Source organism: Portunus trituberculatus, chromosome 6 (assembly GCF_017591435.1).
Source record: "Portunus trituberculatus isolate SZX2019 chromosome 6, ASM1759143v1, whole genome shotgun sequence".
Lineage (NCBI taxonomy): Eukaryota > Metazoa > Arthropoda > Malacostraca > Decapoda > Portunidae > Portunus > Portunus trituberculatus.
Window position 1 is genome coordinate 5,883,058 of NC_059260.1, and position 15,831 is coordinate 5,898,888.

Sequence of the window (15,831 nt, forward strand, 5' to 3'; positions counted from 1 at the left end):
ATATATATATATATATATATATATATATATATATATATATATATATATATATATTATACGTGTACACATTTTTTCTTCCCTCTGTCTTTGGTAAGATGGAATTGATTTTGCTATTACTACAGATTTTCATTATGTTATCTTTTCTCATTTCCTACCTCTGTAGTATTCATATAGTTATCTATGTAGATTTTTTTATACTATGAGGTTTACTTATTTCTACATTGTTTCTCCATGTGTATGTGTAATTTTTTTTTTTTTTTTTTTTTTTTTTTTTTCTTTCATTTCACATTTCTCTCTCTCTCTCTCTCTCTCTCTCTCTCTCTCTCTCTCTCTCTCTCTCTCTCTCTCTCTCTCTCTCTCTCTCTCTCTCTCTCTCCTGAGCTCTGTGAAGCAAGAAAAGGAATATTAATTAAATTAATGATTGCAGCTTTCATTTCCTCTCTTTCCAATGCATTTTTTTCCTTCTATTTGATAATCAAGAGAGGAAATATTTTGTATGTCATTTTCCTTTCTCCTTTATATGATGGAGGTTATTACAGTATTATCATTTTTATTTTCTTATCAGTGATATTTTTATTACTTTTACCTTTGTATGTATAATTTTGTTTTTTGTCCAATATTAGCTGATGTGCTGGTGGCTCTCTGGTCTGTGTGGGAAGCAGTGGGTAGTGTGAGAGGGGATCATGTGAAGGAATAAATCATTACAGTTTGTTGTGGGAACTTTTATTATTGCTTGTTCTCCTTTGATCATATTTCACGAACTTTCTACCAATGTGAATAGGAATGAAGAAAGGGAAGGTTACAAAAAAAATAATAAAATAATATATATATATATATATATATATATATATATATATATATATATATATATATATATATATATATATATATATATATATATATTAGGGTGGATCGACATTGGCAAAAAAAAAAAAAAAATTCATAATGTAATAGTGTGGAAAATATGGGCTTAGCAAAGATTTTAAAACTGTTAAAAGCTCAGCGGTCTAATACTACATTATCAGGTGCCCCAACATATTTGAAAAATATAATAAGTGATAATTACTCTATGTTGTTGCCTGTGAGCAGAGATCTATGTTTCTGCAACAATATTGCCTTCCATTGTAATATGCCATGTTTTAGACATCTATTATTAATGTCCAGAAACACAGCTCTCAGTTCATCTTAAGTAAGACTATCCAGAGCTCACCATGAGGAGGTGGCTGTGTGTCGAGCTCCATCCCAACCACCCATCTTTGAGCATGACAAATTCAATTATTAATTTGTTTAACATTTGCTTATGCTTTGAGGTTAGTTTTACTTTCAAAGCGTGGTATCTTGGCACGTGATGCAAGTCTTGATCGTATACTGTAGTATATCCATGTCGTGCCTCATGCCCACACACCTTCAATGAAGCATCACTGACTTCTTTAATTATTCTCTCCTCTGCCTGAGTATGACAAGGAAATGCTTCAAATGTCATTTTACTACTATTTATAATGTGGTGTTCAATGTCTTCATCTGTTATATTCCTTGTTAGAGATATGACTTAGCTGCCAGTCAATCAGATCTGTGTAATCCGTTGCATCAAAATTTATAGAAGGAACCTTGAAGCATCTCACAGATTTGTTTGTTTTTCTGCCGGGTCTTCTTTATTCTCCTCCAGCCTAATTCTCTTGTTTCATCTTTGTTGTCTGCTATCATTGCTGCTAAAATGTTTTCTGCATGGCAGAAGTATTTCTCTGAATTACAGGTCTAACAACATTACACACATCATCACCAAGGTTTCTTGTGAGTTCAATTGTCTTGAGTATATGCTTTGGCCCATTTACAAAAGATGTGTTCTGCTTTATGGAAAACCACATTGGCACATAAACCTGCATTATGTACTGCACAATGCTGCAGAATATCTTGGAAGGCTTATCAGTTGAGATGTACAAACGAAGCAAGCGGTTTGCAGTCGTTACCCAACAGGAGTGGGCCATTTTTCCTGGGTTGCGATGTGCCAAATCTGGTGAACAAATTCCTGTGATAATTGCTTGGTGAATTTCAAGTAAATACTTCTGGTCAGTGCTAAGATCATTACAATGTACAGTTGGCTTTTCTGCATCAAGTATTTCAAATGCTACAATGGGAAGATTCTCACAGTCATTGAGCAGTTTACCAATTGGGCCAGATGTTTTTCCATCAAGTTTTTCCACTAAATGATGCAGTGGCAGCTCATTTGCATGGAGTTGACAAATTAAATGATGAACTGGTTTGTTAAGCTTCACTTCAATCATCCTATGGCTCCTCCTTTTTCTCCTGTGTTAACTACTGTGCCATCACAGCCAGTTGCAACAAGGTCTTTCAGGTCAATATCATTTTTTTCAGCATACTGAAAGAAGCCTTTACTTATCCCCACTGCAGACCCACATGTTACACTGTAATGGCCCATGTACTCTGCTCCAGGTTCATGAACCAGAGCTATATGTTCTTCCATTATTTTCTTTCTGTAGTATTTATCCCCCTTCATTTCTTGGGTTAATGTCAAATCCTTCCTGCCATCAAAATATATACCTGTGATTGCTTTATGTTCTCTTTGATTGATGCTGGATGATCGCATCTTTTACCTAGCTCTTCTAATTTTGTTTCTGTCCACAACTTCTGACATGTCTTGGCTTGATACAACTTCAATATCTTGCAAAGCAGAACTTACAATAAGAGCTGCAGCTCTGTCTGACACACCAGCTCGATCACATGCACATTGCATAAGCTAGAGTTTGAAGATGTTTGGTTTTCTTCTTCCTAGGGGAAGACATATGCTTCTTCTCAAGAATTCGTTTGGAAGGTGTTGGTTTTGGATATAGCTCATCATCATCTGTATGCTCAGATATATTATCACTTTCTGTTGAAATGTCAAGATCAGTATTGGTGGTGTCCGTACAATTTGTATGGGATAACAGTTGTTGTTCTCTTTGCTTCCTTAGCATTGTTGCAGTCTTTTTCTTGGTTAATGTTATGTCCACTCGATCAGTGACCATTTTCCGTTCACTCCTCTGATCTAACAGGAAAATATGTTCTTCCTTTGGAATCTTTCTTTCTTTGGGACAAGCACAGTTTAATGGTAGTTTACATTTACATGCTGCAATATCAAACAATTTGTTCTGTGCTTCTAACTTGAATGCTTCAAGTCTTGCCCTGTAAGCTTGAGAGTCACTTCTGCCTTTGTGGGGTTTTAATATGTTGCGATACTTTGCATGGTAACATTTTAGCATTTGTTCAATCTGTTGATTTGACACAGTTGGAATAGATGTGTTTTTCCAAACTACCTTTAGCCTTTCTACAAGCTTGTCAGCAATTTCAGAGATTGAGGGATTCTTATTTGTGCTCTTCTTCAGATCATTTCTCACAAATATATAACATCTCATTACTGTCTCATAAGTTGGTAATACTCGATTCCATAAATCTTCCCCATGTCCAAAAATGGGGCACTCATCTGCTGATCTAGTTGTATGTGTCTTAGCCATGTTGTCTTATAAGTCTGGAGCCAAAAATATGCTAATTTGGGCTATAATTTAGCATTAATAGGCACACACAGTAAAGACATCCATACAGTACGAAGTAAGGCTCAGCCGCTCAGTACTGAGCAAGAAGAGTCAGGGAAGCCTGATGTAACATGGTGCAATCACTACATTTTCCTAAAGCTGTTTCCCATTGAAAACTATGTTGTAAGCACTAACTAAAAATTTTTCTGCCACACTTGTCAGTTTATGTACTTTGGGCATTAGTTACTATATATGAAGAAATATGCCACTTTTAATGAATTTTGCTATATATTAAATGACTTTGGGGCACCTAAAGATATTTATTCAAGTTCATTTTTTCTGCTGCAAACAACTATTATAATCCCCTATATTTTCCACACTATTACAATTCAAAATATCTTTAGGCAGCTATTTATTATGCATAGAGGAATATGCAAGTTTTATCAATTATGCATTATATTTAATGGCTTTGGGACACCTGAAGATATTTATTCACAAGTGTACATTTTTTGTTGCAATTTATGATCAACATCCCCCATATTTTCCACACTATTACAATTTAAAATATTGTTACGAATGTGTGTGTATGTGTGTATGTGTGTTTTGCGCGGGCTGGCTTTGTGAGTGTTAGCGCGGCGCACGGGAAGAGAGTCTGCAAGTGAGCATGTGCAAGGCAAGACGGTGAAACACACGCTCTGTAATTAAGACGTGTTGCCTGCTGTTGTGGTCTGTTGTGCCCGCCCCTGGGAAAGCCTGTGAGTGCCCTGTGTGTGTGTGTGTGTGTGTGTGTGTGTGTGTGTGTGTGTGGAGGCTGCCCTGTGATGTACTGTGAACTGAGGACCCAGTAAAGGACGTGAGTAAGCTGATGTTTCTCTGTCCGGTGTTGCCCGCCATTACCCGCCATTGTGTGCCTCATGTTGGTGTGCTGCTGTGTGCTCCGGACCCTTGACAACGAAGCTGACGCAGCCAGTCAAAGCGGAGAACCAAGGCTGAGAAGGTAACAAAGGTGTCAGGAGTGGGATTTAGTGTCCTGTGTTTTACCGTGCTTGTGTTTGCTTGTGACTGGTTAGCGTGATGGAGCATGCTGAGGCTAATGGCGGTGGTGATGAGGCTGAGCCGGGTGAGAGGAAGCCCGACCAGCTCGAGCTGATAACGTCTATGCTGGCGTCTATGAGGGCAGAACAGTCAGGACAGGCATGGCAACAGTCAGAACAGGCACGGCGGCAGGCAGAACACACACAGCAGTTGATGGAGGTGTTGCAGTCTAGCCTGGGCTCCTTGAGGGCGGAGGCACAGGATTACACCGATCGTTCCTGCGAAAGTGTGCGAGGTGAACTGTAGCAGAATCTGCAGGCAGTGAAGGGCGAGCTAGAGAAGGACCTGCAGGCACTGCGGGATGAGGTGAGAGACATAAGGAGTAAGGCAGTTTGGCGCCAAACGGATATGGCGGGGTGCCCGTGGCCCGACAAGGAGTGTTTCGGGAGCACTGGGAGTGTCGCTTCTGCCCCTCCTGGTGCCATGGACGGGGACTGGGGCCTTGTTGGAGCAGCGTGCCCATGGAGGGCTCCTGGGGGCCCGCTAGCGGCCTCGCAGCCTCTGGGAAATGCAGGTTTGTTGGCGTCAAGTTTCCCGCCATCTTCCCTCGCTTCCCCGCCCGGCATGGCGCGTGCACTGTCTTTGTCACCGCCACCCTTACCGCCTCGCTCGCCTTTCCCCTGCTTCAAGTCTCGCAAGCCTGCCGAGTACGACGGTAAGGTAGCCTGGGAGTCTTATGCTGCCCAGTTTGATCTGCTGGTGGCTGCACAGGGCTGGGACCAGGCTGAGAAGGCCTTGTAGCTGGCCACAGCTCTCAGGGGTCCAGCTATCGAGGTTTTTGGCCACCTCCCGCTTGCCCCAGCCCGAAGGAGGTAGTGTCAGTGGGAAATGACTACAGGCTGAAGGCAGGGGCCGCCTCTCAGCCGGCCAAAACTCCAGTGCCCCGGCTTATGTAAAGCGTCACTACACCGTTGGCAGTGCGCAGGTGAGAGGCGCTGTGGACGGGAGGCCGTGTCACATGACGGTGGACAGCGGCGCAGATCACACGTTGGTGCGGCCAGGGCTGGTGGAGGCTGAGTGGTTGCCAAACTCGCCTCAACAGCTGTGTGGAGTAATGGGGGACTGCATGTCGCTGCAGGGTCCAGTGAATGCTCGTGTGCGTGTAGGTGGCGTGGAGGAAGACATGCCGGTCTTCGTCGCTGACCTGGACGAGGAGTGTTTACTGGGATACGACTACCTGATGAGGATGGACGCCTGTGTTGACTTCAGGCAGAAGAGAATGACGGTACGTGGCCATGACGTGCCTTTCCTTCGTGAAGTCAGGCGTGCTAAGGTAGTTACCACGAAGCGAATGAGGCTGCCCCCACACACCGAGGCCCACGTTTAGTGCCGTTTAACACGTGTGATGAAGGAGGCCGAGGGTCTGGTGGAGCCTGTGAGTGACCTGCGGCTGGCTGACGGTGTGGCACTTGGAAGGAGCCTCGTAGGAGCGGGGGAGGAGTTAGTCATTGTGTTACTGGCTAACTTCTCTGACAAGGTTCGAAATATACCTGCCGGCACGCCGGTTGGGGCGTGTGAAGAGGTGCAGTGGACTGAGGTGCGGCGGCACAGAGAGCGGCCGCATGTGGCGTGCCCGCTGCCGAACTTCCTGGAAGACCTGGCGCAGCGGAGCGCCAGCCACCTGAAGGAGGCGCAGACGGAGCAGCTCGCGGAGGCCCATCGTGAGGTGCGCGGGAAGCTGAGGACGGCGAGTCGCGCTATGAAGGGGCTGTACGACCGCTGCATGCGAGATGCCAGGTATGCAGAGGGGGACAGGGTGTGGCTGCACAACCCCCGATGCAGGCGTGGCCTCTCGCCGAAGCTGCAGAGCTCCTGGGAGGGGCCCTATACCGTTGTGGCTGTGCCCTCGGCGGTCACGTACAAGATCAGAAGTCACAAGCGGGCGTTGGTAGTGCACGCGGACCGCTTGTGGCGCTACCGCGGCCCTGGTAGCTTCTCCTGGGGTTCAGATGAGCCCGAGAAGGAAGGAAGTGCCAAAGAAGATGTCCCGGAAGCGATGGAGGACGTCCCCCAAGGAGGTTGAGGAGGCAGTGGGCGGTGATGCAGGTGACAGTCAGCTGGTGGTGGAGACTGCTGTTCGCCCTGTCCGTCACCGCCGGCTTCCTGTGTATCTGAGAGATTTTGAATTGTCCTAAATACAGTAAGGTCCTGGGTTATGTCGTTCTCGAGTACATCAAACTCGCACTTACGTCAGTCCATTATAAGGCAATTTAAGATTTAAAAATTGAAAATTTATAAATCGTAAAGCGCGGCATTTATTGTTATTGTTGGCTGCCAGGCATCACTAGTGGTTATCCACCACACCGCCCACCTCATGCTTGAATACAATAACACTCTACGTACCTCAGTTCCACCACACCGTCGCCCCTGGCAAGAGTGTTCCTACATCTTCGTTTGCTGACTATCTTAGTATCTTGCTCAATGGCACCAAAAAGAAAACTCCTGAGTGATAGCAGTGATGCTAAGAAAAGGAAAACCATTACGCTACAAGAAAAAGTGGACATAATTAAAAGACATGAGAAGGGAGGCAACAGCTGTGTGTAAGGGAGTGAAGAAGAAAATGGGAAGCCTGTTACCATGACAACGGGGAGGTTGACGACCTTGAGGGCTCGCCCACCCACCATCACAACAATAACAACTCCGGAGCCTTCGCCTGGGCCACACGACACTCGCAGCTCACTTGCACCGTCTGCGCTTGTCTGCTGATCCCTATTGCCCTTTCCTATTGCATTTTCTGCCACGCTGCCCACGCTTCTACTCCCACCGCACTGCACTACGCTCCCAGCTGTCTGCCCTGGGCGTCACAACATTCGACCTGCCCACCCTCCTGGCGGCCTCAGGCGTCCACCCCTCTGGCAACATGCAGTCCTTCGCGTTCGTGGCCTTAATCAACAACAAAAACAAGCTTGTTTCATATTCCTACATACTTGTAAATAATATAACAATATAACCTTTTACTCATATAACGCTTCTACTCCTACCGCACTCCACAAAGCTCCCAGCTGTCCGCCCTGGGCGTCACAACATTCGACCTGCTCACCCTCCTGGCGGCCTCAGGCCGCCCCTCTCGGCAACCTGCAGTCCTTCGCGTTCGCGGCCCTAATCAATATATTCCTACATAGTTGTAAATAATATACCAATATAACAATATAACCTTTTACTTACCCGAATAACCATAAAAAATATTGGTTGAAAACTCGATAATATGCTTTGAAAGTACGAAAACTCGAATTACCTACAAAATCAACTTACGTCATGTTTCAGGAACGTAACTTTGATGTAACTCGGGACCTTACTGTATTCTAGTTTACTTTGTATGCATTTTGCCTTTCTGTTTTATAGTGTGAGGAAGGTCGGGTCGACCTTTTTGTAAGGGGGCAGTTGTTACGAATGTGTGTGTATGTGCGTATATGTGTTTTGCGCAGGCTGGCTTTGTGAGTGTTGGCGCGGCGCGCGGGGCAGAGAGTCTGCAAGAGAGCATGTGCAAGGCAAGATGGTGAGATGCACGCTCTGTAATTAAGATGTGTTCAGGCGCGGATCCAGAATATCTATTTGGGGGGAGGGGGCCCGCCGCCCTCAAGATAGTGAAGACCAATGGATAGTGATTAGTGATGGCGGTTTTTTGCTTAAAATTCTCAGCTCTGAGCTCTCGAACAGTCAACGTATGTATGTGACAAATTATGTTTCTCCTATCTACATATGATATGTAATCAATATTTAAGGTGGCAAGCAATTACAAAAAAACAATTGAAATTGCACATTCGACCAGTGAAAAGGCAAATCTGAACAGGTAGAAATTGTCACCATATGAATATTCGAAGAAAATTAAATGTTGATTTCATATGTAAGCAGCAATTGGATGATCACATAATACATGTTATATAAAAGGAATTCTTATATGACTTCTTTATACATAATGAAGGTTATATATAAGGAATTCTTATATGGTTTCTTTATACATAATGAAGGTTATATATAAGGAATTCTTATATGGTTTCTTTATCATGGGTTTGGGTTTGAAAAGATTTGTTGATCTAATGAAATACAGTATATTTACAAATTTACAAGTGTTCACCCAACAAGTGCCACTGCCTGCTTAAGCAAGGAGTAGTCGGCGGTTTTTTTCGCAGAATTTGCTGATCACTCTTTCAACGGGGATAGGGATATAATTGTGAACACCGAGGAGTGAAAGTCCGTTCAGCCTGAACGGACTACATTTGTAGATTGGCAGTATTAAAGCTACTTCATCATAAAGTAACTGTGCTGGTAACAATTTGTGCCACGAACATTGGTTTTCTTATTTAAAGCGATAATAAGGAGAAAATATTATAACCTGGAGGAAACATGTATGCCTATCAGTATCAGGCATCAGTCAATCAATGGCATCTCTCTCTCTCTCTCTCTCTCTCTCTCTCTCTCTCTCTCTCTCTCTCTCTCTCTCTCTCTCTTATATATCTATTACCTTCTGATTCCTTGATCTTTTCTTTTCTCAACTTTTCCCAGTGTTTGCCTCTGTCCTTGAAAATTCCATCTATCACCTATGGACTTTGTCTTTTACTCCTTCCTTCCTCCCATCTCTCTCGCCTTCTTTTAGCTGCAAATTACTGCTAGTGCAAATAGCACGTATTGTAGTGGTTACATAGAGACATGACCGCCAGTAGTTGCAGTGATTGTAACTAATTAGTAGTCACTATAAACAAGTGTCGGTGGAGAGACGATTCCCGGCATCATCGCCATCCTCATCCACGGTCTCACGCCGCCATGCCAGTAAACACATTCCATTTATGAGTGGTATAACACATGAAGATCTGACCAAAGCTGAACTTTCAATCTGTATGCAATAACCTATTTACATGCTTCTGACATCTTCAACAACAATACACTATCAGTTAGAGGAAGAAATACAAGAAAATGCGGAAATTCATGAGAGGAAGCTCACCTCTGGATACAGCGTGCTACATTCCTCCTCGGTCTTCTTGTCCCCCGATCAGCTGTGCAACGTCATTTTCTATTATTTATAATAAAAGAGCATTTATTATTTTTAGGGTTAACTATTTTTTTATTCATCCATCCACTAAATTTAACTTATTGCTTGCATGTGAGGAATGAGGTCACATATTTTTCCTAGGCCTTTAAATTTAGTTCTATAATAAACAATATACGTTTTCGACTTCCGTAACTTAAATACTGAAAGTAAATAAAGAAAATTCTAAGTTCTCCAGAAATGCAAACGAAAGGTACAAGTTATTGTTTTGACTATCACAGAAAGTGGACATTTTAGCAGACATTTCGTCCGATACCCTCGGCCCCTCTCCATCGTCCCTGGGTTGCTGGGAACGGCCCCATATGAGTATATACGCGTAGATTCTTAGATGAGTGCGGGGACCTGGCCTTTGGGCACGTGCCTGCTGTGCCCTGGCCCTGAAGGAGAGTGAAAAGTTGCATCAGATACAGAAAAAAAATAGTATCCCGTCCACCTCCACATAGCGGCCCGAGCCCGAGCCATCTCCCCCCCTTCTCCTGCATCAGCGCCTGCATTATGCATATATATACCTATACGGCCGACGACACGTTCCGCTGCTTTCCGCATTATAGTTGCAGCAGATTACAATAATTATTTTAAGCGATTTTGTTCTGTACCCACTATCAGCATATGGCATACAGTCGAGATTTTTAAAGGGGAGCGGAGATTTTGGGGGGGGCCCGGGCCCCCGGGGCCCCCCCCCTGTATCCGCGCCTGGATGTGTTGCCTGCTGTGGTGTGCTCCGGACCCTTGACAACGAAGCTGACGCAGCCAGTCAAAGCGGAGAACCAAGGCTGAGAAGGTAACAATATTAAAGTCGGATTTTTTTTCAAAGTTTCAAAGTTTATTAGTAAAGATGGGTTACACAAGAGAGGGGTGTACCGAAACTGGTACAACAGAAGAAAAAAGTGAGGAAATATAGAAATATAGTAGGAGATGAAAGTTGCCGGGCGGTCCGGCCTGCTACTGTAAAGGAGTGAAATATCACAGGGCAGTATGTGCTGGCTGGGTTAAGGGTGGAAACCGGAGTTCCCGGGGGAAAACCACCCATACTGCTGTGAGATAGATAAGGAGTTAGCTGGAGGGTTACATGGTACTTTTAAATATGTTATTCTAACATCTACTAGAAGGTAACAGTAGTATTTACAGATGTCATAATATTAAAAATTCTTACATGTTTTAAAAAATTACAGCATAAAAAATTTCCACAGCAACACAGATGTCTTCTGGGTGGAAACCGGAGCTCCCGGAGGAAAACCACCCGTGTTGCTGTGGACGTCTTAAGGGTTAAAGGAGAATATGTACATATATATAGATATCTATGTAAGTCTATAGGTCACATGAGGGTTATTGTCTTTCAGGTGGCACACGAAGTTGAAGAGCACTTCGAGGTGAATGTCATATCCTGTGGTAGTGTGGGTTGATGTTCGTTCTCCCGCCATCCTTGTAGGTCGGCGGGGGAGTTCCACGATTGGTACTGAAGACATGGTTCGCAGGTTGGCCGTGGGTGACGTGGTCCGTTGTCACTCCTGGCACGAACCCATCTTCGGTGCGTCCCGGAAGCTCAGCCCTACTGCCGGGAGTTTTGCGAGCGTCCCGGTGGCCAAGTACCCCTTGCTGCGACATAGGCCACTGTCCCAGCAACTCAGGGCGTAGGGCTTGAGGGGAAACACACCGAAGGAACCAGCACTGGGGCTGCCGTCGGTGTCATCTGGCGATGTCATCAGACCTGGCAGGTCCCCGGAGTGCCTTGTCTTCTCTCCGCTGGTCAGCTGCGCCGTCATCGTTCTCGACTCTCGGTAGGGCTGCATGCGATCTCTCCCTCCGTCCTCAGCAATTGGATGATGGTGTGGCTGCCGAGGAGATGGCAGCAAGAAGTGTTCTGTGGATAAATTTACAACTGACAGTATGACATAGTAAGGCTTGGGGGAGGAGGATAGAAAAAGATACAGGTTATCTGAAGGGGGTGGTAAGGGGCTAGGTAATAAGAGAAATTTTCTTAACTGTAATTTTAACTTTCACCTGTATCGTGGTTCTGGTTGTCCTTCTTGCAGTTTTAGGAGACTCCTTGGGAACCATGCATGCTGCCGGTGTGGAGCCTCCTCGTGCAGTGCCTGCAGGTGTCGGTACTGATCCCATCCTTCGTCCTCCATCCGCTGCCACACCTTGGTGGCCATCTCGTGGAGGCGGACGTTCAGGGCTGGGAGGGACGCGGCCTCGTGGAGCGTTGCCGAGCTGGTGAAGTCGTCCCATCTAGTACCGAAGGCAAACCTCAGGGCGCTGTTCTGCACTTTCTGCAGTCTGCTGATGGCTGTGTTGGAGAGTGCATGCACAGGGATAGGCGGGTAAGTGAGAAGAGGTAGTACAAGAGCCTTAATAAGATGGAGCTTGAGACCAGTGGCCAAGTCCCTGAAGCGATACAGCCTGGTGAGGGCTGTTCTCGCTCTTGTTACACGTTGTGACACATGTGTGGTGTATCCCATGGAAGTCACGGACAGCCCCAAGAGAGAACCCCTGGGACTGAACTCGACGTCATCCCCGTCCACAAACAGTGGAGCGGGGGTCTTTGTGGCGAGGGGAATAACGGTGAACTTGGCCATGTTGGTCCTGATCCTCCACTCCTTCTCATAGGCGTTGACGCGGGCGATCTCTCTGCTGGTGCGGGCGTTCGCCATCCTGCTGGAGCGGCCTGGGTGGTAAACAACCTGTGAAACATCATCAGCATACAGTACGTTAATACCAGCGACAGCAGCTGGGCAGTCACTGGTGTAGATGTTGTAAAGGGTGGGTGAGAGCACACTTCCCTGTGGGACTCCGGTGGCAAGAGGGAAAGCTGGGCCAAGGTGATTCCCTACTCTCACCTTGGCTGTCCTGTCTTCCAGGAAATCACAGAGTAGGCGCTCGACCGGGCCCGGCAGACCCAGGTGAAGTATTTTGTACTTCAATCCAAGATGCCAGACACGGTCAAACGCCTTACTTACGTCCCTCAAAACCAAGTTGCAGCGGGACCTGTTAGCTTGATGTAGGGCCATGGTCTCCGTGGCTAGGGCAATGGCGTGCGTTGTCCCTCTCCCACTCCTGAAGCCGTACTGTGCTGGATGGAGGTGGTTACCTATCTCCAAGTGGATGCGTAGCCGCGAGGTGACTATCCTTTCCAGCAGCTTTCCGGGCACCTCGAGCAAGGAGATGGGCCGGTAGTTCTCTGGTCGTGTGGGAGGTTTTCCGGCCTTCGGAATCAACCTCATCTCAGCTTGCTTGAACCCATCAGGAAAGTAACCGGCAGACAGTGTTGCATTGAAAATAGCCCGCAGTCTGGATAATGCAGAATCTGGAAGATATGAGAGTATAATACTGTTGATCTTACTTCCGCCAGGGCAGGTCGGCCTTCCGCGTTTTATGGCGGAGGCCAGTTCCTGGGCGGAAATAAGACAGTCTAGAGAGGATGTGCCAGTGAGACGGGCAGGGTCGGCGGAGTCATATGGGTAGGACCTTTGCACAGAGGCAGCCATGTAATCCAGCACCTGGTCATTGTCGTCAAAGTCGTCATCATAGTCTTCCCTGTAAATACGATCCCATAAGGACGTAAATAGTTGTTCTTTGTCGGCGTTAGTAAATTTTTTTGTCGCCTGTTTCGTCTATTAAGTAACTGTCTGGTCCTGTTGTTTTACCCGAGAGGCATTTGAGCTCCCGCCAGAACTTCCTGGGGTCCCGGTAGTTGGCAGCTAGGCCAGCCAACTTCCTTCCCCAGTGCTCTCTAGCTTCGGTCTGTCGAGAGTCTTGCAGTGCAACCTTTAGCCGGGTGTACCGCCTGTAATCTTCATAGGACCATCCCCTCATCAATGCTCTGTCTCGCAGTGCCCGAAACTGGATTCTGAGCAGCTGCGTGGCCCGAGAAGGCCTTGGGGCTGGGCCGAGTTTGAACGTCGTCTGTGGAATATGTTTGTCCGCTGTAGTCCTTACTGTGGTCATCCATGTCTCCAGTGCGTTATCAATTTCCTCCAAGGAACCGTAGGTGATGTCTGGGAGGTCCGTCATCCGAAGGGCGGCGTCCTCTTTGAAGGCGTCCCAGTTAGTTCTGTGATATTTGTGTGTCGGGGGAGTAGGAATTAGGATAGGGGAGGTGGAGATGTCCAGGATTATAGGTACGTGGTCGCTGGTCGTCAGGGGCCCTGGTGTGAGAGAATAGTTTAGAAAGTTTGCTCTGTTCATCAGTGCAATGTCTGGTGAAGATGAAGATTGATAGTTGAAGAAAGTGGGGAAATGTGGGCCAATGTGACATGCAGTGTGTCGTCTGAAATAGTCCACTAAGTCTCTCCCTACTTGGTTGGTAGTGGAGTTGCCAAGAAACGTATGTCTTGCGTTAAGGTCTCCGACTAGGAAGACTGGCGTCTGTCTTCGAAGTATACGAAGAAAGTCTGGGTGGGGTAAGTAAGGTCGTCGAGGGGGGAGGTAGCTAGTTGCGATAAGCAGAGGTCCGTCTGGAGTGTCAGTCTCTATTGCAAGTGTCTCGGATAGGTAATCATCTTCAACTTTATGGTGTAGGTGGGTTTTTACGGCTATAGCTACCCCGTCGTTTTGGGTGTTACTGAAGTTACGCTGGTAAACTCTGAAACCTGGTATTTTAAGACGTGTCTCGTCAGAGAGTCCGTGGCTGTTAATAAGAATAATGTCAGGGTCATAGTGTCTGTAAGTGTTAATTAGGTCATACTTACGGTTACCCCAGGAGAGGACGTTGTGCTGGATTACGCGAAGACGAGGCATTACTCACGTGCAAGGGTGTATCTACCTGGAAGTGCGTCTAGTAGGACCGGTTGGGGATCGGTCTTGGCTCGCTCGTACACCTCGGTCATATTGATGATCCAGTGATGGAGGGAGCCGATGTTTTCCTTAACGTGGTTCATGATCTTCGGCTTCAGTCGGGCGGGCCCGGACTGGATGAAGATCAGGGTCTTCTGGTTGAGGCAGTGGACGAGGTCGTTGTAGGAGCTTGGGATCCTCTTCCTTTTGCTGCTCCTTCCCACAAAAGCGTAACCCACTTCTTGTGCGGGTGGGTCCTGGCTTGCTTCCTCTTCATCTTCTTCATCCTCTGTGTCCTCGGTATCCTCCGCGCTGGGAGAGGGAGCTGAGGACGGGGGGCTGGATGGTTCTTCTTCTTCAGCGATGGCAGAGCTGACTGGTGCTGGCCCTCCCGTCGCGATGGCTTGGGCTGCTCCCTCAGCGAGGGCCCTGACGACTGACTCAGAGGGCCTGAGAGGCAGAGGGGGAGGCAGCTTTATGTCTGGGAGCCCATTGTCCGCCAGACCCTTGGAGAGGACCTGCTGGAAGCACCCGGGGTTGGTGGAGTTGGTCAGGTGTGCGTGCCATAGGCATAGCAGGCCTGCCAGTGACTTGGTGGGGTCGGGTGAGGCGAGCCCGGTTGGGGCGGGTGCCTGTTGTGTCGTCGTCTGAGCATAAGAGACACCAGGTCGGACATGAGCCTTCCTGATTGCCTCTTCTTTCTTCTTTAGTGCCTCCTTGCGGATGGGACACCGCATGGCTCTGGCACTGTGATCCCCACCACAGTTGAAGCACGTCTTGGAGGGGGCAGGGCAGCTTCTGAACGTGTGCTCTTCGCTCCCGCATTCAGAGCACCGCATGTATCCTGCTGGACGGGGGCAACTGTTGGTTGGGTGGTCCTCCACCACGTTGCACCTGTTGCACGTCAGGAGAGGGATGAACATTTCCTGACGCATCTGGTGTCCCGAGACGTGTATTTGGAAGAGATTCAACCCTTCCAACAGTGCCTTTTTAGCCATGTTCGAGTCTGTAAAGGTGATTTTGCAGGTGGAGGAGCGGGGGAACTTGAACACATCCTCTGCCTTTGCCCAGTCGTGTTTCAGCCCCACCTCCACTGCGATCTCCTCAGGCGAATGTTCGTATACCAACTCGTCCAGACCATGGCAAATCACTGTCCTCTGAGCTCGTAGCTCGGGAGGAACGATCGGGGTAAATCCTGCTGAAGCCAGACGGTTGGGGGTGTCGTTAAGAAACACAGCATCTGCATCCTTGTCGGTGGGTGTGAGGATCACGATGGCGTCATTGGCAGGGATTAGCCTTGACACCCTCAGCGTGGTGGACAGGATATCCAGCAGTTGCCTCCGTACCCCCGCATCCTTGGGACGGGGGTGTTTAATCCTTATCCGGCCC